We start from the raw sequence: 26,604 nt of genomic DNA, 5'->3' as shown, positions 1-26,604 counted from the left end.
TTTAACAATCACCAGGACAGAAGGAGCCAGTCTGGGAAGAAGACCAGCTGTTTAAGGGGCATCTGGGCCTTGATAGGGTCAGTTCGTAGCATTTGGAATAAGGCTACCAAATCTATCAAGATACATATATGGCTCATTACCACAGGATCTAAGCACTTCACAACATAGTTCATCCTTACAGCACTTCTGTGAGGTAGGAAAGCATTACAAATGTTAAGGAACTTGCCCAAGATAACAAAGGAAATCTGTAGCAAAGCAACCATTAGTGTGAAGGTCTCCTAAATCTTAGTGTCTCGATCTTCCATCTCTTTCTGGCAAAATCTATTCCCAAAAGGGGTTGCCAATAAGAGAAGAAAGATCTACATTTAAGCTGGAGAAAGTAAATCCCTGTACATCTTAAAATAAAACAGCCTTTTTCTTCATTCCAAGCACTTCTGATAGAAGTTGATCAAGCCTACAGCCCGCATGTATCATCATGTCATCGGGCTCTCAGTGACTGCTGCCTTCTACCCAACCTCACTTTGTTCCTACTGCATCACTTTGCCTTGCAGCGGGCACATCTGTTTCCTCAGATCAGGCCCTCATGCTGTTCTAGGCAACACACTGTTTGCCAGGCACAGAGCTGGACAGCTGCCCCACTACACTCTAGTGGCAGTAAGAAAAAAGAAAGAAAAAAAAATCTCCCAAACTATCCCCCAGACACAAGTGAGTAATGGTCTGAAGTGTCTTCTCTGCTAACTAGGAGACCTTGGCTGTCTCTAGAGTACACCTCTCTGTCGACAGAGCGATATAGATTAGGCACGTCAAAATTGCTAATGAAGCAGGGATTTAAATATCCCGTGCTTCATTAGCATAAACATGGCCACCGCTTTTTTTCAAAATGGAGCTTTTTCAAAAAAATGGCAATCTAGATGTGGATCTAACAAAAAATAAAGCCTTTTTCGAAAGATCCTGTATTCCTCAAAAAAAATGAGGTTTACAGGATCTTTCGAAAAAGGCTTTATTTCTCAAGAGATCCGCATCTAAACTGCCTTTTTTTCCCCAAAAAGCTCCGTTTCAAATAAAAGCGGCGGCCATGTTTATGCTAATGAAGCACGGGATATTTAAATCCCTGCTTCATTAGCAAGTTCCACGTGCCTAATCTACATCTCTCTGTCGACAGAGAGGTGTAGTCTAGACGTAGCCCTAGAGATCAGTCCCAGTCACAACTTTTGCATATGGATTGGCACATCATGGGTTCCAGGTTCTGGTTCAGGTCCCTCATACAGTTGCACAATTCAGATCTGGCTCAGAATGGTCCCAAAGTTCAGATGACTGGTTTTTGGTCCAAGCTTATCTCTAAATAAAAAATACCCCAACCATACCAGCCACTGTGCAACCTGTAGATCTCAGCTCCAGATTTGGGGGGTTTCAAATGTAACATTTTAAATACTTTTAAAAATCTCTATATTTAATACAAATCACATTTTTTTCCCACGTCCCTACCTCATTAGTTCAGATTTTAACTTTGCTTCAAAGCCCAAACTGTTGAAGTCGTTCCTGACCTCCAAAATTATTTTATTTTATTCTCCCACCTCTCTTTGGTCAGTTAATCTGCCTATTATCACCTCTGGAGCGCTGCCAGACTTTCTCTTTCCCTTGAGCCTGTCTCTGCTGCAACATTACTCGTGCTTTAATCTTCTTTCACCTTGATTACTACAGTTCCTCATTATGTGGCCTTTCTGTTGTACATTTTATCTTGTCTAATCTTCAGTGTGTCCCAACTGCTTTGGCCAGATTACTCTCTCAGTGCAGGAGTTATCTCTGTTCCTTTTTGTTGGCTTCCTATCCATCCCAGAGTCCACTTCAAAACTGTCCACTTCAAAACTACCTTCCTGATTTTCAGAATTCTTGGCAGCTGAGGTTCTCTCATTCACATCTGCAGGCAGCTTGGAGCCTGCACAGTGAGGAAAAATAGGAATTGCAATACATGTATCAGACCAGTGTTCCCTCTATTTTTTTTCCCATTGTGTGTGGGATAAATTTTATTATATGCACCGCAGCACGTGCAGATGTGCACCACTAATAGAAACACATGCTGCTGGTTGTAGGTGCTCTGCTAATCATATGGACAGCACGGGAATCTCTCCTGGTCACCTGACTAAGCACTCAGCTTATAGGAAATACTGCATCAGACCATTAGTCCATCTAATCTGGCATTTTTGCCAACACCACGTGCTTTAGGGAAAGGTGCAAGAAATGCCTCAGTGGATGTGGGATAATTTATCCCATGAAGTTCTCGTCCTAATCCTTAACACTTAGAAATCAGTGTAAACCCTGAAGCACGAGTTAGTACCCCTTCCAAAACTCTCTTTGCAGTCATTAACAACTCTGGATCGTTGATTTATAAACATCCAAACCCTATTTCAATCATACTAAATTCTTGGATTTAATGGCATCTTGTGGCAGTGAGTTCCCCATTCTGATTACATGGTGAGTGAAGAAGTACTTTCTGTGATGAGCATTGAATTTGCTGCCTTTCCATTTCATCAAAGGTCCCCTTGTTCCTACGGTATGAGACAGGAAGAACAGAAGCTCCCAACCAACCTTCTCTAGACCATTTTTTATTTTATACGCACTTACTTGTTTCCTTTCTAAGGTAAACAACCCCAATCTTTTCAGTTTTTTTTTTCCATGCGAGTTTTTCCAGGCCCATAATTATTCTCGTTGCCCTTCATCTGCGGACAGTCCTTGCAGAGATGGTTACTGACATGGTGCCAGTTCTCCTCATTTCCAGCTGCTTAACTGCATTAGAAGACAGCTCAAATACATTAAGTGCTTTTCTAAAACTGCTTTTCCGTCCAAGCGATGGCTGAGGCTGGCCCGAGGATGTTATGTGACTGTGAATGGAGGAGGAGGCACTCTCCCTATTAAGATGGGGTCCACCCACGCTATGAAAAGGATCGTTATGGGGAGCCTCCTCAACGTCACAGTCTTCTCCCCCACTTCTCACACACACTGATCTTTCAATCTGTCCCCCCCAAACCCTGCAGCAATGGGAGGGGCCATCTTTTATTCAGGCTGCCCTCCCATCCCTGCCACCCCCGTCTATCTGGAACTTTTTTCCTCCACCCTCCCTTCCTCCATCTTCACTTCCCGCCAAGCTACTGAGTCACTTCCCCTCTTTAAATCTCTCCTCAAAACTTTCCTGTTCTCTTTGGCTTGTGATCAGCTCTCTGTGTAGAGCTCTCTGGGCCTGATCCTGAAAAACATATACACTAAGTCGCCTTTTCTTACATGATCAGTTCATATGACTTCAATAGTCCTGAGGGCTGCAGGATCAGGCCCTTGGACAATTGTGTTTAACAGGGATTATAAGCATATGTGTATATATACATACAAATAAGATATTACAGTACAGCTGGGTCACAGATGCAAGTTAAAGAAAAAAAGCATTTCAGACTAGACACGAGACAGGAGCAGCTCTTATTTTTCACTGGACCAAGTTTTTTTCAGAGGCACAGACACTGGGTTCATTCAGAAAGCAGCTATGTGGTGGGTTTTTTGATGGAAACAATGAATTAGTAAGGATGAGCTTCAAAAGGATTAATGCCCCTTTTCCCAAAGTTTCTTGTTTCTTTCCAGACCCAGCAGCCAACTGTTCTCTGGACTCCTCTGAGCAGAGACACTGCTTACAATTACAGGCGATCCAGAATGGCACTTAGAAAAGATCATTCTCTCTGTTCTCCATAGTTTAGAGTTTCTGGGAAAAGCTGCAACACTAACACAGGAGAATGCGCCTAACCTCATTACTGTGCGTTAGAAGCTACCTGCACAACCTTGCTTCTGCAACAAAAACTCGCTTGGGGGTGGGCGGTCAGAAATGCAGTGCCTAGGTACATCACACTTATGGCCTTGGTGACCCGTGCTAAGCGTGATATGCAATTCGCAGCAACCAGTGATGATAATGCCTGGAGCTAAAAATAACAGATGTTATAGAACAAAAGTGGGAGAGCAAGTGGCTCGGGGGATTGGTAAATACATATAGAAGCCTTTTCTCACCAGTTCAAATCCAAAAGAGGTTTGTGATGGCTGACTAGCATCTGCCTATCTGCGTTCCAGGCCCCATTACCATAGTAACTGAGCAGTGCAACATCGTGATGGAAATTATTCTCGCAGCATCCCTGGGAGGTAGTTGAGTAGCATCCCCACTTTATAGGTGGGGAACTCAGGCATAGAGAGGCTAAAAGGCCAGCCGAGGACTAAAATACTCACATAATGTTAAGTATGCGGCTAGATCAGGGCTTAAGAGACATCAACAAGCTCTACCATGACACGAGCAGGAGGTTCTCAGCCCAAAGTTCCATGATAGAGAGATCACAGTTGGCCCCTTCATTGGCCATGACTGTAGAGAGAACAGAGACTGAATGGGTCACATGGTGCAAACTGCTCTTTCCCGATGAGCTGAGGCCCCTCCGAAAGGAGGATAGGAGCCCCCCACTACACTGCAATTCAGAGTTGCACATGATCTCACCCTTCTGCTGCTGACAATTTGTGTTTCCTGGGGCCTGTCCCAAACCAAAATTTGCTTTAGAGAAATAAAAAAGGAAGTGGTTTGACTGTTTGGCTCTGGTATCTTAAAATCTATCAGCTGGATATGTTGCCGTACACTGACATAATGGATTAAAGCAGAAAATAAAATGCCATTCCATTATCTATTTAGTAAAAGCACCACTTGAAAAGCTTTTTATTCAGCTCACAGCTCCTAGCAAAAGGACACTTCCTTCAGTGTGTAAATCAGTGAGCAATTGTATTTTAACAGTGTTTCAAATAGCATTTACCCACTGTTTTAGATGGACTATGCGACTGAAACCATCTTCCAAAACTCACTTATAATAGGCAATAATATAGGGATATTTACATCTTCTGCAGCACCAAGACAAATCAAGCATGGGATTGTAAAACCCACAAGATAATTACTAGCATTTGCACCAGGACATGAATACCTTTCATAATTGGTCAAAATTAATTATTTTTTTTAAGTATAAGAGGATATTCTCCTCCCATTTTGAAATGGAGCTTCTTCCAATGTGCAGGAAAATGGAGATTGGAGCTCTCAAAGTCTATATTTATTCTGGAATAATCAAACCTCACCAAATAAAAGCCTAAAGAGCAAAGCTGATCAAAGAAGGCCACTTGTTTTTCACAGGGTTTTAAAAAATCATTGTAGAAATAATAATAATAATAATAATAATAATTAGAAGCACCACTTCCACTCAACAGAGGCACCCCAGGTACTGAATAGCAAGCATAAAACAATTTCTCATTAATTAATGCAAACACATTACCAAATTACAAACAAGTTGGATAAACAAATCAGTCCCCACCCCAAACGATAACACAGCAACAGCAGTTGCCATTTCAAAACTCCCCTTGGAAAAAAAAAAAGGTTTTAAGAGTTTAATGAAAGAGGGGAGATATGGAATGAGTTGAGTTTGAGGAGTTCCTTGCTGTCCACCCTGTTGTAGCAGATGCTTGATTATCTCTGACTTCCAATACGATGGTGGTGCCTCTAAATACCAGGTAGTATTTAAGTGGTATATGAGTATACCAAATGAAGGGTCAAGGAGGAGGTCTCAGATATAACTGGAGTCAGTCATATTCAGACCTTTATAAACCAGTCAGGCCAATTAAAACTGAATCTGCCACTGAACAGGCAGCCAGCTTAAAGAACGCATAAAGGACGAAGAGTGGTCATGAAGCCACATTCTGCATGAGCTGTAAATGGATCATCATCTGTGATAACCCAGCAAAGAAAGAATTACAGTAACTGTCAAGGTCACAAGGCATGCGTTGCCATCACTGGATCATCACAAGATATATAAAGGCACAACCTACACAGATTGCCTAGATGAACACCATATTTCCAAATTATTCCTGACACAGGGTTTTCCACAGGTAGGGCATGGGCAAAAATATCAATGAAAAACCCAAACCACAATAGTGTCTGATTTCTGAACAACATTTTCAGTAACAAACAGAAAATCAGTTTTCAGTTTAAAAAAAAGTGCTAATTGCAAAAGTTAAATATCAAGAACTTGAAATATTTTATTGAACACTGAAAAAAACCCAGCCTTTTTTAATGTCAATTCCCCCCCCCCCCCCCCCCCCCCCCCATTTTGACCATTTTGGGGGGAAAACTTTCATTTTAGTTTGGAAGCATTTTTCGTGAGAGAAAAACTATTTGAATGAAGAAACTTTGATCAGTTCTGCTATTGAGTTAGCAACATTTTAAATAAAAAGAATGTAATAGGCATACACATGGGGCTTGATTCTGACCTATGAAAGTCAATAGAAGCTTGGTGAGTTACATTGGTAGACGTCGGATCACAAGATAGACTAGAGAATGATGGACAGATGCAGGCTCACACAGATACAGAGATTCCTTTTGTGTTATGTAGGGGAGCCTGGACTACCCTGCCTTGACAATAAACAGTGATGTCTGCCTTGTCTACAGTGCGGATCTCTAAAAAGCAAAACCCAGGCCTGTCTCAAGTCTGGTGCACATAAGCACACAGGCATGGTTTGGGAGGGAGAAGCTGTGAGAGGCAGGAATGTTTTGAATAACAATGCAGATTAAGCATGGTATGTAAGACCACATAGATTCATAGATTCATAGGCTTTAAGGTCAGAAGGGACCATTATGATCATCTAGTCTGACCCCCTGCACAGTGCAGGCCACAGAATCTCACCCACCCCTCTTAGAATAATCCTCTCACCTATATCTCCGATATTGACGCCTTCAAATACTTTGAAGGTCCCAAGATGCAGGGTCCCAAGATGCAGAGAGTCCTCCAGCTGTGATCTGCGCCCCATGCTACAGAGGAAGGCGAAAAACCTCCAGGGTCTCTGCCAATCTACCCTGGAGGAAAATTCCTTCCCAACCCAAAATATGGTGATCAGCTAAACCCTGAGCATGTGGGCAAGACTCACCAGCCAGACACCCAGAAATTCTCTCTAGTAACTCCTATCATCCCTCCATTGACATATTTCCCACTGAAAATGAATGGTCAATTAGTTACCAAGATCATATTCTCTCATCAGCCCATCCCCTTATCATAGAATCATAGAACTGGATCAAGAACACAAGACAAGCAACCTTGTACTGAAGCAAAAATTACAGATGCAGCCATACAACTGTCAACTACGCGCCAAGCAGAACATCCTGTGCAGGATGTACTCCAAATAGGGGCATTGGCATTTTAGGTATCCTACACAATACAGAATCAATTGGTAAATATTATTAGAACGACCAAGTCTCACTTTGCTATATCGATGTGAGGGAAAGGGCAAGATTGACCATAGATCCTGCTCAATGTAACTAGAAGTAAATACCGTATTTTCCGGCGTATAGGGCGACTGGGCGTATAAGATGACCCCCTAATTTTTTAATTAAAAGATAGGGTTTCATCTTATACCCCAGCGCCCCTCCGCCTCCTTTGCTCCCGGTGTCCCTGGTCTGTTGGAGACGGTCCCCAGCAGACCAGAGGCACCGGGAGCAAAGCCGCAGCAGCTTTGCAAAGTCTCGGGGGAAGCCGGCGGGGGGGGGGGGGGGGGGGGGGGGGGGGGGGGGAGCCCAGGCGCGCCTGGGATGTATACCCGGCGTACAAGATGACCCCCGATTTTTGGGGGATGTTTTTTAACATCAAAAGTCATCTTGTACGCCGGAATATACGGTAGGCCCTTCACACTGGTGACCCAGTGCATGGCATTCTGTTGCAGGGGGAGAAAAGGAACCACTACCTCCTGCCTGGAACCGTAGGTAGCATATGGGTGAAGTGTAAGGGTACGTCTACACTTGCTCCCTAGTTTGAGCTAGGGATGCAAATGCAGCTGACCGAAATTGCTAATGAAGTGGGGATTTAAATATCCCACGCATCATTAGCATAATCTCGCCCCTGCGTTACTCCGCTTAACAGCTGATTCGAACCAGGAAGTGCGCTCTGGGATGCGTTAGTTCGAATCAAACCTCTTGGTTCAAGCCAACGTTACTCCTCATTCTGTGAGGTTTGATTCGAACTAACGTGGCACATTTCCTGGTTCGAATCAGATAGCAATCGGAATAGCGCGTGGGCAAGATTATGCTAATGAAGGATGGGATATGTAAATCCCTGCTTCATTAGCAATTTCGGTCGGCTACATTTGCATCCCTAGCTCGAACTAGGGAGCAAGTGTAGACGTACCCTTAGTGAATTAGGCTTTATTATTGTATTATAGTAGTTCTTCTATTAATTGCTTTTGCATTGCTTTGTGCTGTATTAATTGCTTTAGAATTTATAGTGTTTAAGGTTTAAATTGTATAGTAATTGTTTTTAAGGCTTGTAAAACAAACAACTGTATTAACTGCTTAAAGCTTGCAATAAATAAGAAAGTGGTTAAGTTTCCCTGGAGTGTCCTGGTTTCCCTTGGATCTAAAATAAATCAAACCACACGACAGTGTGATTATCCAGGAAAATAAGAGAAATATGCACAAGCAGTCTGGCTGTGAGCAGATAGGGGTGGGAAATGGGTAGAGTCTAGAGTCCAATCCCCGGCGCACCAGTGACACAGCTGAGTGGGCACAGATGGAAAAGCCAGAACTTGAACTGTGATTGAGTCACAATTCAGAACCTCCCCTGCATCCCAGTCAGCCCAGCTACTCAGGCTGGATTGTAAAGCGCCAATAGATCAGATTGGCCTGAGATGAGAAAATGCTGAGCCCCTGCAGCTGGGTTCAACAGGCACTCAGCAGTGCTGATATTCAAGTCATTGCATGCAAATCAGCCTCGAACTCCAGCCTTAGCTTAAATGTCCTTGGACTATGCCTACTGGTAATAGATAGGCCTCTGTACATTGTTTCCTGGTGGCCCTTCCCCTTTGCCACAAGGTCCCCTTTCCCAGCTGGGAACATTAGAAGACTGATTTCTGTGGTCACCAGCAGGCTAATCAAACTCCTCTTCACCCTGGACAAACAGAGGTAATAAACTGCACTCCTGCCCACAAAGCCAGTACGGGCACTAGACACGTTAATGTGGCTACCAGACCTGTAATCATCCCCCCAATGTTGCAGGTCTTTCCTGGAGGCTGCTCTTTCTCACCCTGCGCTAAATACTGAGTGATCAAAAGAGCTTTTGAAGAATACAATCCTAACTGAGTTGTCCAACCCGGAAAACCATTACAGAATCAATTAGTTGGGATTGGTCCTGCTTTGGGCAGGGGGCTGGACTCGATGACCTCCTAAGGTCTCTTCCAGCCCTAGGACTCTACGATTCTATAAAACACAATTACTTCAGACCCCAGCTTCCTTCACTGTGATCCTCTTAGCAGGATCTTCCTTCAGCGCTCCAGCCCCAAACAGGAGCTGACAGTGTTTACCAACCTTTGGCGCTAGCACTAATCTCCCTAGTGTACGTAAGTAAGGATTCCTCTTCATAACATACCTAACCCTGGTATTGACAATTGTGCCACTGGCCAGCCTGAGAGGGAAACGGCACCCCTGCTCAGCCCTGGTGTCTGAAAGTTCAGACAGTAAGATTCACTTGTCGTCAACAATAAACAGTGAGATGTAGGTTTTGTTTCACTTCTCCACTGACTTCCGTGAGCTTTGGAGCGGGCCCTGAATACAACATTTGAAACAAAATACCCAGACCAATGCTAGATTCCAGGACCTATGGATTAATTCTGGTTCAGAAAGACAGGACATATGTAGTTTTGCAAGGACTTGCCACAAATGTCTTATTAAAGAATGTGATCAGCCCTGGGACCTGACAGTGTGGAAAGGAAATGATTCTCAGTACATCTGCAGAAATTAACCCCCATCCCTTCACTTGCTTTTGCGGGACATTATATTCTAGAGCAGTGATGGGTAAGCCAGTCTAGTGAATGAGCTGCAGGAATGGCCTTCCATCTCAGTGGGCCACAAGATTGTCATAACTAAGGCAATCTCCCGGGAGAGAGTAATTTTGCTGACTGCGCTTGCGTACCTAGAAGTTGCGGGATGTGCCAATTGAACCACAGCCGTGCTTTGATTGGATGCAGACGAGCGCATGACTCTCACCGTCAATGTTGCGTGCCATCAGCACGCACCTCACTGCATGTGACTTGGATTTACACGCGTGTCACTTTAGTAACACCGGTGGGAAAAAATTATGAGGCCAGAAACCAGCACAATCAGGCAAGCCTATGCGTGGGCAACCGTGAACAAAATGTCTCACGGCCCACAGATAGAACCTTGATGGACTACATGTGGCCGGTGAGCCGCAGTTTGCCCACCGCTGTTTTAGAGCTATGCAAAAACACAAACTACTGGAAAGACTCAGCACTGGAAGCCATATCCAGGTATCATCAAATAATTGCAATCTTTACTTGATGAGGATCTCATCCTAAAAGAAATCTTCTCTGACCCCCATCTTCTGGCCTTTAAATACCCTCTCCCCCCTCACCAAAGACATCACCCAAAGCAAGCTACTCACAGACCAGAGCACATTAACTCAAAGTAGCCCCAGACACCGCTAAACATGAGGTGCAAAACCTCCACTGCTCTGATGATCAACATCCTTCAAGGTCTGTGGGTTCTATGCATGCTGTATCACAAGATGTGGCGTGCCTCCTCCAGCGCATTGAATGCCTGAGTAAGAGCAGTGATAGAAATGTAGCCGTGTTAGTCTGGTGTAGCTGAAACAAAAAACAGGACTATGAAGCACTTTAAAGACTAACAAGATGGTTTATTAGGTGATGAGCTTTCGTGGGCCAGACCCAATTCCACTATTTGATCTGAGGAAGTGGGTCTGTCCCACGAAATCTCATCACCTAATTAACCATCTTGTTAGTCTTTAAAGTGCTACATAGTCCTGTTTTTTGAGTAAGAGCAGTGTGGGTGAAACAACACCACCCCTCCACTTTCAGCTGAACTCATGCAAAGGAATAACAAAAGGCAGAGCCACCCAATCATGGGGGAGGGAGAGGGAGCACAAACACTTTTCACAAAATGATCACTCCACATTGGACACTTCTGTCCTCATCCTCAAAAGATGCAGCTGGAAGCATAAGTTCGTAACTTCGCTAGACACTAAAATTCATGGCCTCAGTAGAGATCCTGGTTTTATGTCTCATCACAACAGTCTGTAAACCACTAACCCTCCTTTTCCTCTGACTGCAAGGGTGTTAATAGTCCACTTCATTTTGAATGGCCCCTTGCAACATGTATTAACTCCCTGTATTTAGCCCTGTCACTCTAAGTACCTGTCTCAGAAGAGCTCTCTGTGACTCAAAAAGCTTCTCTCTCACCCCAGCAGAAGTTGGTCCAATACAAGCTATTACTTCCCCCATCTTGTCTCTTTAAATAATAATAATCAGCTGAACACTGCTGCCAGGTTGAGCAGAGAGAGGAGCAGCTGTCATTTCCTCCTGAGCTCCTAAGTTCAAGTTTTGCAGCATCGGAGGAGTTTATAACTCTGAAAGTCCCCTCTAGCTTCTTTGCCATTCACCCCCACGGGCTCTGTGTTCTTTCACATCACAGGCTTGCGGCTACACCCAGCCACTGAAAGAGTCCCAGAGAAACAAGAGACCCAGCCCTAGGATTTTCATGTGGGGAGCAGGTTTTAATTCCTTACTATAAAAAGCCTCCTTCTCAGAGATTTTAATCACTCGGTGGGGTCTGTGCAAGGTTCCAAAGATTTCCTCCCTTGCCAACTGTCACCTCCCACCTGCAGCAGCTCCCCCCATCCACAAGTGACCCATTAATATTCCCTTCTTCTTGTAAATATTGCCTGAGCAGCCCTGCCTGCCTCCTGGCCTCAATTAATTGTGGCCTGGGGGAGAAGGAGATAAGTGAGCACTAAAATTTAACTATGTCTCCACAGATGGTAAAAATAAAGTTTGATGTGACAAGTGAGGGCAGCAGGAAATGGAGCTGGCTCGGAGCAGCCCCTTGTTCTGCAAGGCAAAGGGGGGGACAGAAACCCAGCTAACCGACTTTCCACTTTTCCTTGATATTTTTGTGGCTTGCCCGGGTGGGACAATTATGCAGCCTCTTTGCCCTGCCTGTTTGCTGATGGGGAGATAGGAAGCCTGCCTGCCGTGCTTGTCCTTTTTGTTCTGCTCCTCTTCCCTAGACACTTTTCATGATATATTTGCAAAGGCTCGTGGAAGAGGCCTCACTGACAATCTGGGAGATGGATGCCCTGCGCTCCCCCAGCAGGAACGCGAGCTTCTCCCCTGGGGCAGCCCGAATGCATCTCAACTCCCACCCGCCGAGGTGAGAGGTTAGTTCACGCCGCGTCTCCCTGCTGTCAACCAGGCTGGGGCACTTGGGGTGGTTTTGTCACGTCCAGTGGAATGTGGAGGAAGGCCGGCAGTAGCCTACTTCCCAGGGGCCAACAGAGCCTTTGGGTAGCATACGGACAGCCAGACTGGGGTCAGGCCACAGGTCCATCTAGCCCAGTATCCTGTCTGCCGGCAGAGACCACTGCCAGGTGCCCCAGAGGGAATGAACAGAACAGAGAGTCATCAAGTAATCCCTCTCCTGTCACCTATTCCCAGCTTATGACAACAGAAGCTAGGGGCACCATTCCTGCCCATCCTGGCTAATAGCCATCGATGGACCAGTCCTCCATGAATCTATCTAGTTATTTTCTGAACTCTGTTAAATCCATGGCCTTCACAACTTCCTCTGGCAAGGAGTTCCACAGGTTGACTGTGCATTGGGTGAAGAAATACTTCCTTTTTTTTGTCTTAAACCTGCAACCTATTAATTTCATTTGGTAATCCCTAGTTCTTATGTTTACTAGCGGCTTCCCCTCATTACCAATCTCATCCAATTTCCAATGGGCAGCCCCAACATGATAATCTCCTTAATGCCCTCAGCCAGCCCTTAACCCAGGCCTGGGCAAAATAAGGCCTGTGGGCCAGATCCGGCCTGCGAAGCCACCGGATCCAGCCTACGGACGCTATGGGAGCCTCAGGCTTGCTTCACCCCACCCATACACCACTCAGAAATGTGGCTACAGGGAATTTTTTCTTTAAAAATGCTGGAGGGGGTAGGGGAAAGCTTTAGGAGCTGCTCCTGCTCCCAGCACAATCCCATTGGCCTGTTTCTGGCTAGAAACTGGACAATGGGAGCTGCCTGTTTCAATAACAGGCAGCCATGAAGCACAAGGGGCTCCAGAGCACATGGCTGTTGCCTGTGTGGGGGCAGGGCAGGCAGTAATGTTCCCTCTAAGCTGCAGGGCAGCACAGCTTCACAGGTGATTAATCAGCTCCACCCAGTCAGAGGCTCAGGGCACTGAGCTGACTGAGTGGGGCTGATTAATTACCTGTGAAGCTGTGCTGCCATGCAGCTAAGAGGCAACACTGGCTGGCAGAGAGGCTGATTCAGGAACGGGCTGCTGGCTGGTAATTCTCCTGGCCAAACTCTGCCTCTGGCACCCCAGCCCCTCATGTCTCCAGTCCGCTGCCCCCCACTCCTGCCCCCTACTCCACATACCCAAATCCTCTGCCTCCTGTACCCATATCCCTCCCATATCCGGCACCCCAATCTGCTGCCCCAGATCACAACCCAAATCCCTGTACCCCCTGGTGTACCCCAATTCCCTGCCCTAGGTCACAATCCACAACCCCTGCACCGCAGTTCAGTGCCCCAGGTCATAACCGCCTTCTTTACCCAAACTCTCTCCTTTACCCCAAGCTCCCTTCTGCACCCAACCCTATCCCAGACCCTGCACTTCCTCCATTAATATCATGAAAGAGTGCGGCCCTCAACCACTTTCCAAATGCTTGGAGTGGCCCCCCATCAAACATTATTGCCCACCCCTGCCTTAACCCACCCACCGGGTCACCTAGCTCACGTCTCGACATTAACACAACATTCTAGTTGGTGATACTGGAGATTCCATCCGTGCGTCTCTCAAGCATTGACCCTGTGAGGCCTGGTGACCCTGGAGAGGCATGGCGCTCCCAGTTTTATACTATTATGGGCGATCAGGAAATTCAGCATCTCATGGGATTTGGCTCTCAGGGATGTGACACCCAACCTGAAGTGAGCTATTTTTAAGGGTTCGGGAAAGAAGGGCTCTACCCCCCCCCCCTCATTTTAAGGTCCAGATTCTGCCTCCTTCAGTGCCACTGAAAAAAAAGGCTCAATGACTTCAAGCTCCGGTGTGTTAAGGCTCAATCCAAATCCCACTGATGTCAGTGCGGAGACTCCCATTGACTTCAGTGATGCTGGATTGGGCCCTAAGTCTCCTGACATAAGGTGAAATTCAGGCCTACACAAACCCCACTCAGGCTCCACTCAGCCCCTCTGGATTGTATGGGCTGTTGCAGAAGGGCCAGCCTCACCTACCATGCCATTATATTGCTGGGTACCACAGGTGCAGAATGCTTCCCCTAGTAAGGATCCTTGGAACAGTTTCTTGTTTAAAAGACATTTTCTGCACGACAGCAACACCTGCAACATAATTGGTACCTTCAGCTTTGTGCAAGATTTTCAACTCCTGCTGCAAAGAGCAACAGGTTATCCTGTACCATGTCTGAACAAAACAATGGCGCCTCCTCTGGAACAAAAGCTAAGACCATGCAGAAAGAGTGATTCCCTCCCCTTCACCCCCCAAGACACCTCCCCATTCCCTAAGAATGAAATGTCTAAGACAAATAAGAACCTGCCCCCGCCCCTGCATGCTAATATATGCCTCTGCATCCTAAGGACCCTATTACTGTACATTGCATGCAATACTTTCAATATTTAAGGAACAAAAATGGGTGGAGAAAGGAAATGAAGTGGAATCCCTACTGGCGCTAGAGTTTCTTTTGAAACACGCTGCTTCTAGCACAGACTTTATTTAATCTTTTCATAAGTAACTCTTACCAGGAGACATTCAAAAAGGGGGGCATTTAAAGGGAGAAAACTTGGTCTCCAAATGCATTTTCTTTCGCAAGGGACTCTTTTGGGGAGAGGTTCAGACTGGAGCACACAGTGCAATCTGTACTTCTAAATTAGCTTCCAGACACTCTAAGTGCTTATTAGTCATTCTATCAAAATATTAGGCAATGTCTTTTGCCCCTTTCAATGTACAGACTAAGGCTCTTTGATGCATTGTGCGACTTGAAAGTTTCATGCCTAAAGAAGAGTCTCTTTTAAGTCTGCACTTTTATCAAGCGTATTCTGTTCTCTTCTCTGTAATACACACAATGACATAAGAATCTTGACCTGCTTCATGTCTGACAGGCTGAAATCTCAGGCACATAGGATAAAACATCCGTGTCCATCAATACAGTTTAAACACTTACAGTTCTATTCGGTCAGGTGTTACCTAGGGCCTGCCATGCCACAGAAAACTGCAGAAATTGGATCTATAGACAGCTGACCAACCGAGCAGCAAGAACTGACCCTTTCCAGAGTTGCTTTTCTTTTTTGCTTTGCCTAGTGCTTTTGCCTAGGTTCGGGGTTGGAGTAATTCACAGCGGGAGGCAAAGGCCTGTCCAACCTAAATTTGTTTTCTTTTGTTAACTAGATTTTTGCACGTTGCCCTCCCTACGTGAGGGCATAATCATGGAGGTCAAAGGAAGTTCTGCCATCATATTCAATGCTAGGCCACATCCTTAATCTCAGACGGAGCAGTGCAAGAGGTAGGATGGCCTTGTGGTTAAGGCACAAGCCTGGGACTTAGAGGACCTGGGACAGGAGAAGGCCTCTGATGTGTGGAAAGTTACTTGATCTCTCTTTGGCTAAGGGAACATTTACATAGTCAACAAAAACAAACTCACTGAAGTAAGTCTCAGAGCGCACTCAACCGATCAACAGTATTACCTAGGGGGGTCTTGCAGGACTTTTGCTACGGTACTAAAAACAGCAGCATAGAGGGTCCCACTTGGGCTCTGAGACCTTCCCCTCTCACTGGATTTCAGAGCCTGAGTAGGCTTGTCTACACTGCCTTTCTAAGCTTGTCTGCAATGCCGTGGGCCCAAGTCAGTAGAGCCAGCCCTGAGACTCAATGGCACAGCAGTACAGATGTACCCTGAGTGCCTCTATCTGTGAAATAAGGACAATAATACTTCCCCAGTCTTGTCTGTTTACTCTGCAAGCTTACTAGGGCAGGGGTTGTCTCCCACTATGCAATATACAGTGCTCAGCATGATGGGGCTCTATATGCCACCAGGAAACAACAAGTACTTCAAGGGAAATTCAGAAAACGTATCTGACTGTCAACTTAAAGGGGGGGGGGAGGTTAAGATATTTGCAGATCAGGGCTAGGCACTTTTCTTAAAATAATCTTGAAGTATAGGGGTGAAATTCCAGCCCAACGCAGCATGTCTCAGCTGGATAAAGGAGTCTAATTAGAGGGGAGCCTTTCTGTTAGGGACTGACCCTGCAGGATGGTGAGGATTGGAGAGAGGGCTTCTCTCCTACTGACATTGGCCCCCAGGCTTTATGCAGAAAGTGCTATCTGGTGGCTCTAGAATTCCCCGGGAGTCTACATCAAGTGCATATTCCAGAACCGCCCCCATCGACATGTACCACTGCGTGATACCACTCGCCTTGAGCTTCCCTATGTAGGATCTCACCTTCCCTGGTATGCCTTGCACTGCTATCTGAGGTCCATTGCAGGACAGGTAGGCATAGCTTTAGCTGTACTAACAAGGCTAAAAAGAACAGTGGAACCCAGTTGTACGGGCTCAGTGCAGGCTAGCAATATGCGTCCATTCCTAAGGTCTCTGCTGTGCTTGTATAGCTTGCAACGAAGCCAGTGGCACCACAACTACAGTGATACTTTTACTATGTAGCACTTTAAAGACTAACATGATGGTTTATTAGATGATGAGCTTTCGTGGGCCAGACCCACTTCCTCAGATCAAATAGTGGAAGAAAATTGTCACAACCATATATACCAAAGGATACAATTAAAAAAAAAAGAACACATATGAAAAGGACAAATCAAATTTCAGAACAGAAGGAGGATGCGGGGGGGGGGAGGGGAGGTAAATGTCTGTGAGCTAATGGTATTAGAGGTGATAATTGGGGAAGCTATCTTTGTAATGGGTAAGATAACTGGGGTCTTTGTTGAGACCTACGCGTAGAGTGTCGACCATTAGCTCACAGACATTTACCTTCTCCCCCCACCCCCACATACCCCTTCTGTTCTGAAATTTCATTTGTCCTTTTCATATGTGTTCTTTTTTTTTAATTGTATCCTTTGGTATATATGGTTGTGACTATTTTCTTCCACTATTTGATCTGAGGAAGTGGGTCTGGTCCACGAAAGCTCATCATCTAATAAACTATCTTGTTAGTCTTTAAAGTGCTACATAGTCCTGTATTTTGTTTCAGCTACACCAGACTAACACGGCTACATTTCTATCACTAGTGATATTTTTAGTCATGCTAGCTCAGGACAAGCTAGTGTGGGTATGTACATCCATCTCAGACATGCCTAGATTGATACAAATGAGATCGGATGTCTTGAAACCATTGCCAGCTGTTTTGCCAAGGAGATGATTCCTTTAGGCATGTCTATATAACCCTGCAACACGGATGATGGAAGAGTGAGCTGCAGCATGCACTGAAGTGTTGCCATGTAACTCAACAGTGGAGACCGTGCGAGTGCAAATGAAATGTTACTAGGTCACGTTAATGTAGTCCCCTTTCAAACAGATCTGTGTAAAAGGGGATGAGCTGTTTTGCACCAGCGTATCAATGATCAGTAGCCAAGCCTGTCTTTCACAATGGTATCAGATCCAAACACACATCAGGAGGGCCTGATCCTGCAAACTCTCTCTTGAGTGTATGGTCCTCACTCATGGAAGACTGACTTCTATACAGGCCAGTTAATGAGCAATGGTTCAATTACATCTGTTAATTTAAGAGACTTCAGTTTTAAACCTGATTCTCTCTGGATTTGGCCGAACATTTGGAGCATCTATTAACTTCAAACGAAGTTGTGTGTCCATCTGCACCCATAAAAATTAGGCCCTTGATGTTGGGCTCCCCAAAACGAATATAGTCTAAATGAGTGGACAAAAGTTTGGACTGGAAGTTTGCAGGATCGGGTGCTAATAGTGGTCAAACCTGAAACTGGGTTATGAGCTGCCAGTCTGTAACCAAATTGAAAAGTAACAGCTTTAGTAACTCAAGCCAGCATATTTCTCTCTAGTTAGCAAGTCCTGAACACCCAAGATATACGGCTACCTTAAACTTAGCATAAGTGCAGATTCTAGTGTAAATACAGTAGCCTAAAGGTACCAACATAATAAGGGGCTGTAATAAAATCTCAGCTCTCACATTACCCATCTAGTTGTGAGGCTTATCAGAAGTCCTCTTAAATACCCTTATTAAAATACCATCAAGACAGCGCTAGATTTTGTCCTACATTTTGTGTAGGGTCTGCGTGACTGGTGCAGAGCTACAGAACAGGCCCGCTCGAGGCAAGCTGACAGGTCATTATTTTGTGTCCTACAAATTCTATGAGCTGATAAGAAAACTCCACCAATTTGATGTTTTATCAGTTTGTGGGCTTGGAAAAAGAAATTATTTCAGTCTAGATAACGATTCTATTTCTTTGCAGCAAATTAGAGTTTTACTTCTCATGGGGACTCCACCAAAAAAATAATAGCAGGAGCTGAGACAGGCCAGATCACATACCCATCAGCAGAAAGATTGTGTCACAGCTTACTGAAATGTCTGTGTAAATTGTAAGGAGACTAAAATGGCTCCTTTTGAGAAGGCGGGGGGGGAGGGAGGGGGGAATATGAACAAGGTTGCAGGAGAAAAAAAATCTAGTTGGGGAGATTTGCAGACCCCAGGCAAAGTAAACACATGGAAACTCAAGAAAGGCTCATGAGATGATTATAAAGACTGGTGGATAGTTCAGTAAATCATTAAACAGTATCCAAGTCAAATATGCCAACGAATGCCATTAATTTAACACTAACTACAGTATAAATGTATGTTTAATAGGATGAACCCACGCTCAGGATTTTATGATTTCTGGTTGCCGATTTCAGCTAAGGGACAGGGCCTCAACTGGCATAAATCAGCTTCGTCCCTCTGAGGCTCTTGCCTCTCTATCTAGGTTCTCATATAAGGTCTCAAATTGTGGTATATGAGCCTCACGTCTATTAATTCATTTACCTTCACATGTCTGGGACCGGGGTGGGAGCTGGCAGGCTTCCCGGGCCCCTGGGCGAAGGGGCGGAAGCAGGCTCTGCACTCCCAGAAGGGCTGAGGCTGAGACCAGCTATTGCTCAGCACTGCCCAGAGCACTCGGAATTGCCCCTCTCTTCTCTCAGCTCTCCCTCAGAGCTACCGGAAGTGTGCTATGTGGGCCCCACCCAGGGCCGGCTCACGGCATTCCTGCGCCCAGGGCAGCGGGCGCGCGACACATGCGCAGCTTCGCCCTGGGTGCACGGCGCATGCGCGGCCCCGCCCCCGGTGCGCGGCGCACCTTCCAGCTGCAATCAGGCGCACAACTCTAAAGGACGCCGCGCAGCCAGCTGCCATAGGTTGGCACCCCGGGCAGCTGCCTGGCTATCCCACCCGTTAATCCAGCCCTGGCCCCACCAATGACTTAAAGGGCCTGGGCCAGCAGCCATCAGGAGCATTGGGCCCTTTTGAATCGCCAGGCCCAGGGGCAACTGCCCTTTTTTGACCCCGTCAGAGGGCCTACCTGGGAAGCATCACCACACCCACCTTAAAGAGAGGGGCTGAGGCTCAGAGAGATTAATACAGCCTGATCCTGGGAAGCGCTAAACTCACAGTGGAAGGAGGGGTCTCTGCACCAAAGCTCCTTGTGGTGCACAGATCCCAAGGGTGCACGCACTATTGTTATGGCAGGTGACACTGTTACACACACTCTTCTGAGTTCCTTTGCTTAGCGTGTGAGCAAGTTGTGGCACTTGGGAATATACACTATGTTGTTATTAATTTTGGGTTGTGCTTTGGGTTATGTGGAGACAGCTGTGGGAGAAAGGGAGCTGTGTGAGCCCCAGGAGAATTTGCGTCTCTGGCTTGGCCTCTGACTGGAGTCAGTCCTGGAGACAGGCTGAGATTGCTAAGCATGCTGTTGGACCTCTCAGTCCACCCTTGCGATGATCAGTTCTTTACTCCATGGGCAGCATTGGTACTGTCCATAGGCTAGATTGTGCCACAGCCCTTTTTTTGCTGTGGCATAAAGCAAATTACACTTAGACTCTTAGGGTACGTCTAGACTACATGCCTCTGGCGACAGAGGCATGTAGATTAGGCTACCCGACAGAGTAAAATGAAGCGGCGATTTAAATAATCGCCGCTTCATTTAAATTTACATGGCTGCCGCGTTGAGCTGACAAACAGCTGATCAGCTGTTTGTCGGCTCAGCGCGATAGTCTGGATGCTCCCCTGCCGACATCAAAGGGAGTTGTCGACAACTCACTTTGATGTCGGCAGGGGAGCGTCCAGACTATCGCGCTGAGCCGACAAACAGCTGATCAGCTGTTTGTCGGCTCAACGCGGCAGCCATGTAAATTTAAATGAAGCGGCGATTATTTAAATCGCCGCTTCATTTTACTCTGTCGGGTAGCCTAATCTACATGCCTCTGTCGCCAGAGGCATGTAGTCTAGACGTACCCTCAGGCTACGTCTACACTGGCATGATTTTCCGGAAATGCTTTTAACAGAAAAGTTTTCCGTTAAAGCATTTTCGGAAAAGCGAGTCAAGATTGGCAGGATGCTTTTCCAAAAAAGCACTTTTTGCGGAAAAGCGTCCATGGCCAATCTAGACATGGTTTTCCGCAAAAAAGCCCCATTCGCCATTTTCGCGATCGGGGCTTTTTTGTGGAAAACAGTACTGTGCTGTCTACACTGGCCCTTTTGCGCAAAAGTCTTTCAGAAAAAGACTTTTGCCCAAACGGGAGCAGCATAGTATTTCCGGAAAAGCACTGACGATCTTACATGAGATCGTCAGTGCTTTCCGGAAATTCAAGCGGCCAGTGTAGACAGCTGGCAAGTTTTTCCGCAAAAGCGGATGATTTTGCGGAAAAACTTGCCAGTCTAGACACAGCCTTAGGGTATGTCTAGACGACATGCCTCTGGTGACAGAGGCATGTAAAATAGACTACCAGACATAGTCAGTGAAGCCTGGATTTAAATATCCCTGGCTTCATTAAAATAAAAATGGCCGCCGTGCTGTGCCGGCTCAGCTGATTGTCGGCACAGCACGAGAGTCAAGACGCGGATTGGTCGACAAGGGAAGCCTTTGTCGACCGCTCCCTTATGCCTCGTAAAACAAGGTTTACAGGAGTGGTCAACAAAAGCTTCCTTTGTCAACTGATCCGTGTCTTAACTTGCATGCTGTGCCGATGATCACAGCGCGGTGGCCATTTTTATTTTAATGAAGCCGGGGATATTTAAATCCCGGCTTCATTGACTACGTTGGGTAGTCTAATTTACATGCCTCTGTTGCCAGAGGCATGTAGTCTAGACATACCCTTAGTTACCCAGACTCCAAGTCACTGTTTTCTCCATCCTGGGAAGCCAACTTCCAAGGTGGTGGACACCATTGGCTACTGCTTGGCAGCAGGGTGACACTAGTTTCAGAATGATATGCTGGTGTCAGAAGAGACAAACCAGGCCCTGCTACTTTCTTCCTTGTCTGTAAGAATTCAGGACCTTCCAACGCCAGGATTTTGATACAGCAGGGCAGGGCTCAGATTCGTGAGAGGACGTGCACCAAGAGGTGGATGGCGTTATCCAACTTCTTAGCTCCAAAGCAGCCATAATAGGTGGAAATGGGAGACGGGCATCCCCCTCTATAGCCACCAACAACAGAAGAAGTGGAGTTAAAGAACAGAGCTTGCCAGGCAAGCTTCAGGTCTGCCTCCTTTTAGTAAAAACTGTCATGTTGCGGAGGAAGGGCAAGTGGTAGATGGACCTCTTTGGATTTTATTAAATCGTTCGGCCTAGTCCTTCACAAAACATAGCTCAGAGTTCATACTAGTCGGCGTGGCTTTGAATGGAGGCGGGAGCACTTGGAGTGAAGGGTCAGGATGAACATCCTGTACCAAACTACTGGGAGGTGTGCAATGGTGGGGACAGTGCAAGAATGTGAGTTAAAACTTATTTTAGTATTGTCATTAGCAATACAGGAGAGGGAGTAACCAGCTCGTCACACATCATAAGGCAACTGGGGAAGAGCTGAGCACACGCAGGAGGAGAAAGGAAAAATGCAGAAAAGGTCTAGAGACCTGACTCGAGTATGTGCAACAGAGGACAAACCAGGCCAAATCCTGACAGGTTCTGAGCATCCTCCACAACTCTTGCTATGTCTCTCAGCCAGATCCTGAGCTCTCCCTCATGGATGGCCCAAGGCACTTGTGGATCGGGTCCGAGGGGATCCGTGAGGCTAAGGGCAAGACCTCTATCCAATCTGAAGCAAACTGGAAAACTCCGCCCTGGTTGGCACAATCCAGAAAAACCCAGAACAAGATCCTGGCAAAGCTTCTTCCTCCTCTACCCCCCGCCCAAGACACTCCTCATAGGTATTTCCGCAGATGGGACCTGCGGGGCTCTTGGCATTAGACCCACTCCCATTTTCTTCAGTATGGAGATTGCTTGAAGAAAAGCCCAGGGCCCAGTTTTGCCCCCTCCCTTACTCATGACCATTAATTCTTTATTTACTGGGCTAGGTTATGCCACACCCACCTTCCTGCACTGCCAAGGAACATCCCAGAGATTACTCAGAGGAGAGGAGGTGGGTAGGTAGGAATTTGCTTTTGGCCTATATACCAGTAAGCCCTCTGCACCAGCTCGCTGCAGCCCTGACACCATTCCATACCTCTCCTGCCTACTTGTGCTTGGATGGAGGGGCAGTTCAAGGCACTGTCATTTCTAAACAGCACTCACTTACTTGTCCACACCCAGACCCCAGGTGCAAGCAGCTCCTGCAGGTATGCAAGGGGAGTTCTTACTCTCTCTTATGCCCCTGGGCAGCCATGTGGTATAGGAACCAATCTAACCCCGTGGGACTACTCCAGGAATGAAGGCATTTCACAACATGTGTAACACTGGCAGAATGAGGCCTGAACAAAGGACAATAGGACCTGGCCAATTGTTATCAAGGTGCTCAGAGAGGGCTCAGTACTTCTCAGGATTCATCCCATACAAGCAACAGAGTCAGCAACCCGGCTGTGTGATGACACAAAGTCTGAGCAGTAGCTGATACAAATCAGAGTAGCTCAGATCAATGGATTGGAACCAACTTACATCACTGGGGGATCTCCCCCATACTCTTCAGCTCATTTAAATCATAAACATCTGGGCTACGTCTACACTGGCCCCTTTTCCGAAAGGGGCATGCTAATTTTAAACTTCAGAATAGGGAAATCCACGGGGGATTTAAATATCCCCCGCGGGATTTAAATAAAGATGTCCGCTGCTTTTTTCCGGCTTGTAGATAAGCCGGAAAAAAGCGTCTAGATAAGCCGGAAAAAAGCGTCCTACAAAGTAGGAATAAGAGATCCTCCGGAATAGGGCTTTATTCCGGAGGATCGGGCCAGTCTAGACGCTTTTTTCCGGCTTATCTACAAGCCGGAAAAAAGCGGTGGACATCTTTATTTAAATCCCGCGGGGGATATTTAAATCCCCCGTGGATTTCCCTATTCTGAAGTTTAAAATTAGCATGCCCCTTTCGGAAAAGGGGCCAGTGTAGACGTAGCCCTGAGGTCCTTTTGTTCTGTCAGTGAATGTTGGGTTCTCTGTCACCAGGCAGGTCTGCATTAGGGAGCCAGGCATGAGGAAATTGCGAGTCATTCATCAAAGTGTTAAGCAGAAATCCTTTGGCATAACATAGATCTAGATAGATGGTAAAATATCTGTTTCTGCTTCTTACAGATAGGGTGACAACATAAAAGGAAATACAGGCATCTATAAAGCACGATAATCTTCTCAACAGACTGATGGAAAGCAACATGTTGCAGTTCCGTCACCATACATTTTTAAAAAAATATTTTGTTCTTTTTTGGAGGGGTTTAGGCTTCTACTGACTCATCAGTTTCCCAGACTGGCAGTCGCTGCACACCCTCGAGTCTTACTGAGGCCCATAGTGGCTGATGGTGCTCAGCATTTCAGAGGAGATGCTTCGTGCCTTGCAAGATCAGGCCCCAAGAAAGGCTAAAAAGTCAGAACAGTAACATTTTTCTGGTAAACCCTGTTTCCTAAATCCCCTAACTCTTCTTGCAGGTAAACAACCTCAGAGTAGCAGGAATTTATACTCACAATTCCTCTTGTCTCCGTTTCAAATCTCAGACAGATGTTCCCTGTGCACCCTGGACCATCTCCTGAAAAATTAAAAGAGGGGGAAAAAATCAGACCAGTTGAAGATCTCAGCCTGATGGCCACAACCTGCCTTTCCTTGGTTCCCTTGAGTAGCACTTCACTCTGCAAGTAGCCTGGGAATCTGGCTAAGGATGAAGGCCTGATTATGATGTAAACTGGTTTAGCTCTACTGGCTGATTTACACCAGCATATTGGGACTGACAACCAGAACCAGGCCTGAGACCCTCTCAACACATACCCCAGCTTCATGAACTCACTTTTTTACTGTAAAGGTATAGCACAATTTCATATCCATTGCCTCATGGATCATGCTTACAATGTCCAGATCAGCTGATTCCCCTGCATCTTACCCTTCTTTGTGTTCCACTACTATACCTGTTGTTCTGTAGCATGAAATTACTTAGCAGAACCACACAATGGACTCAGAGGTGCTGCCTAAACTGGTCTGGCATCTCCTGGAACATTAGCTGCACCCTAATAGTCTGGGGTCAGAGAATATCAAAGTGTGCAAATACACTCACACACTTGGAACTATGTTCACTTCAATGTGAAGGCTGTGTTGCATGTAAGGGCCTTATGGATTCTGAACTGTATGGGACTTTGTGTATATGAAATACCAGCAAACCACAGAGTAACATATACACACAGCCCCAACCTGGGACCTCTGGAGCTTAGTGCATGAGCCTCTACTGCATGAGCTAAAAGCCGGTTGGCTCTCAGCTAGGGCTGTAGAGCAGACTCATTCTCCCAGGCTACGTCTAGACTTCTGGTATCCCGGAAAAGCAACACCGTCGAAGCGGACACCCTCTTTCACCATCCCTAGAAATCTGGTTCTATGAGGCATAAGGGATGTGTTGAAAGAGCACTTTTTTCCAAAATTTGGAGCCATGTAGACCCGCCAAATTTTGGAAAAGCCTCTTTCAAAAGTAAATTAGAAAAAGATATCCAATTTGTATACCACAAATTGCATTTCTTTTTCCAATTTAACACTGCAGTCTAGTCGTAGCCTCAGTGAGCCCCCACTTGTAACGTCAACAGACTCCAGTCATCTGCAGACGGAATCAAACTGAGGACCTCTGGACATTAGTGTATGAGCCTTTACCACATGAGCTAAAAGCCAACTGGCTCTCAGCTAAGCTGCTATACATTCATCTAGCCTGTCTGGGGCTGTAATAGACTCCTGTACGGCACAGATCAGCCACACAAGAGAATCTGTAACACTTATTCACCAACAACAAACAGTCTGGTAGCACTTTGAAGACTAACAAAACATGTAGATGGTATCATGAGCTTTCATGGGCACAGTCATCTGAAGAAGTGGGCTGTGCCCACGAAAGCTCATGGTACCATCTACATGTTTTGTTAGTCTTTAAAGTGCTACCAGACTATGTGTTGTTTTTTAAGTGTATCCTGTACAGACTAACTTGGCTACCCGCTGAAGCTTTTGAACATATTCACCAGTCGGACACATTAGCAAATGGTCAAGCCACCACTTACATCTTGTTTAATTTTGAATACTCTGGTTTGCTAAACAAAATGTTGCTTACCATTATTTAAATGTAGTATTTCATCAGTGACTATATCTGCCATTGTGTGGGTATAAGCCAGGTAGTTTACGTTCATGATTGCCTTTGTTTTAATAATACCATAGTGAAGATAAGAAAAAGCAAAACATGGTTCAATAGCAGCTAACAGTGCAGCAATAACTTGCAAACATTGCACTCCTACATTATCAAGATATTGACTGTCTATTTCAAAACAGAGAACAAAGCACCTACATGCCACAGAGACAGGGTAATTAGATCAGATTAGACAGGTATCTAAGATGCTAGATTAACTAATGGAATATACAGAGTCTAAAATGTGGCACACTTTAATTCAAGGGATTCTAAGTGGACGGTAGTTGTGCTGAAGTGGAAGTCATAGAAATGTAGCACTGGAATGAGCCAACCACATAGTATTTGGAACAGAGTGGGTAACTGTATTATCTTCATTTGAAATATGTGCTGATATCCCACTGCTTTCATATGTGTCAGTGTTTCCCTGAATCAGAGCTTCAGTGTTTTGCCTAATTGGCACATTGCATGTGCATTTACCTGATTTGCATGCACAACCATAGGTGCACTTCTGAAAGCACATTTTTTTAATCACCTTTTCAATATCTGGCCTGGTCAGAACACAAACATCTTCACTAAAACAAACCAAATAATTTTTTCTCATGGAAAAATCTTTTGAGTTTACTACTTGCTACAGTACACTGTTTTGTGGAACTCAAACCTAGCAAC

The 26,604-nt window shown here is 45.7% G+C and overlaps 1 protein-coding gene across 3 annotated transcripts in view; it reads right to left on the bottom strand.

Moving 5' to 3' along the window:
* Window positions 1-26,604, bottom strand: part of ZBTB7C (zinc finger and BTB domain containing 7C) — a 317,379-nt gene that overhangs the window by 122,436 nt on the left and 168,339 nt on the right. For all 3 annotated transcript variants that reach the window (XM_075932697.2, XM_075932700.2, XM_089779457.1), the window contains exon 2: window positions 24,260-24,321. The gene's annotated coding sequence lies outside the window, so the exon portion shown is untranslated. The remainder of the gene's footprint in view (window positions 1-24,259; window positions 24,322-26,604) is intronic.

The sequence above is a fragment of the Pelodiscus sinensis genome, chromosome 6 (assembly GCF_052426305.1).
Source record: "Pelodiscus sinensis isolate ZL-2025 chromosome 6, ASM5242630v1, whole genome shotgun sequence".
NCBI lineage: Eukaryota > Metazoa > Chordata > Testudines > Trionychidae > Pelodiscus > Pelodiscus sinensis.
Note: the sequence above shows the minus strand (reverse complement) of the source record. Positions and strands in the feature narration are given on the sequence as shown.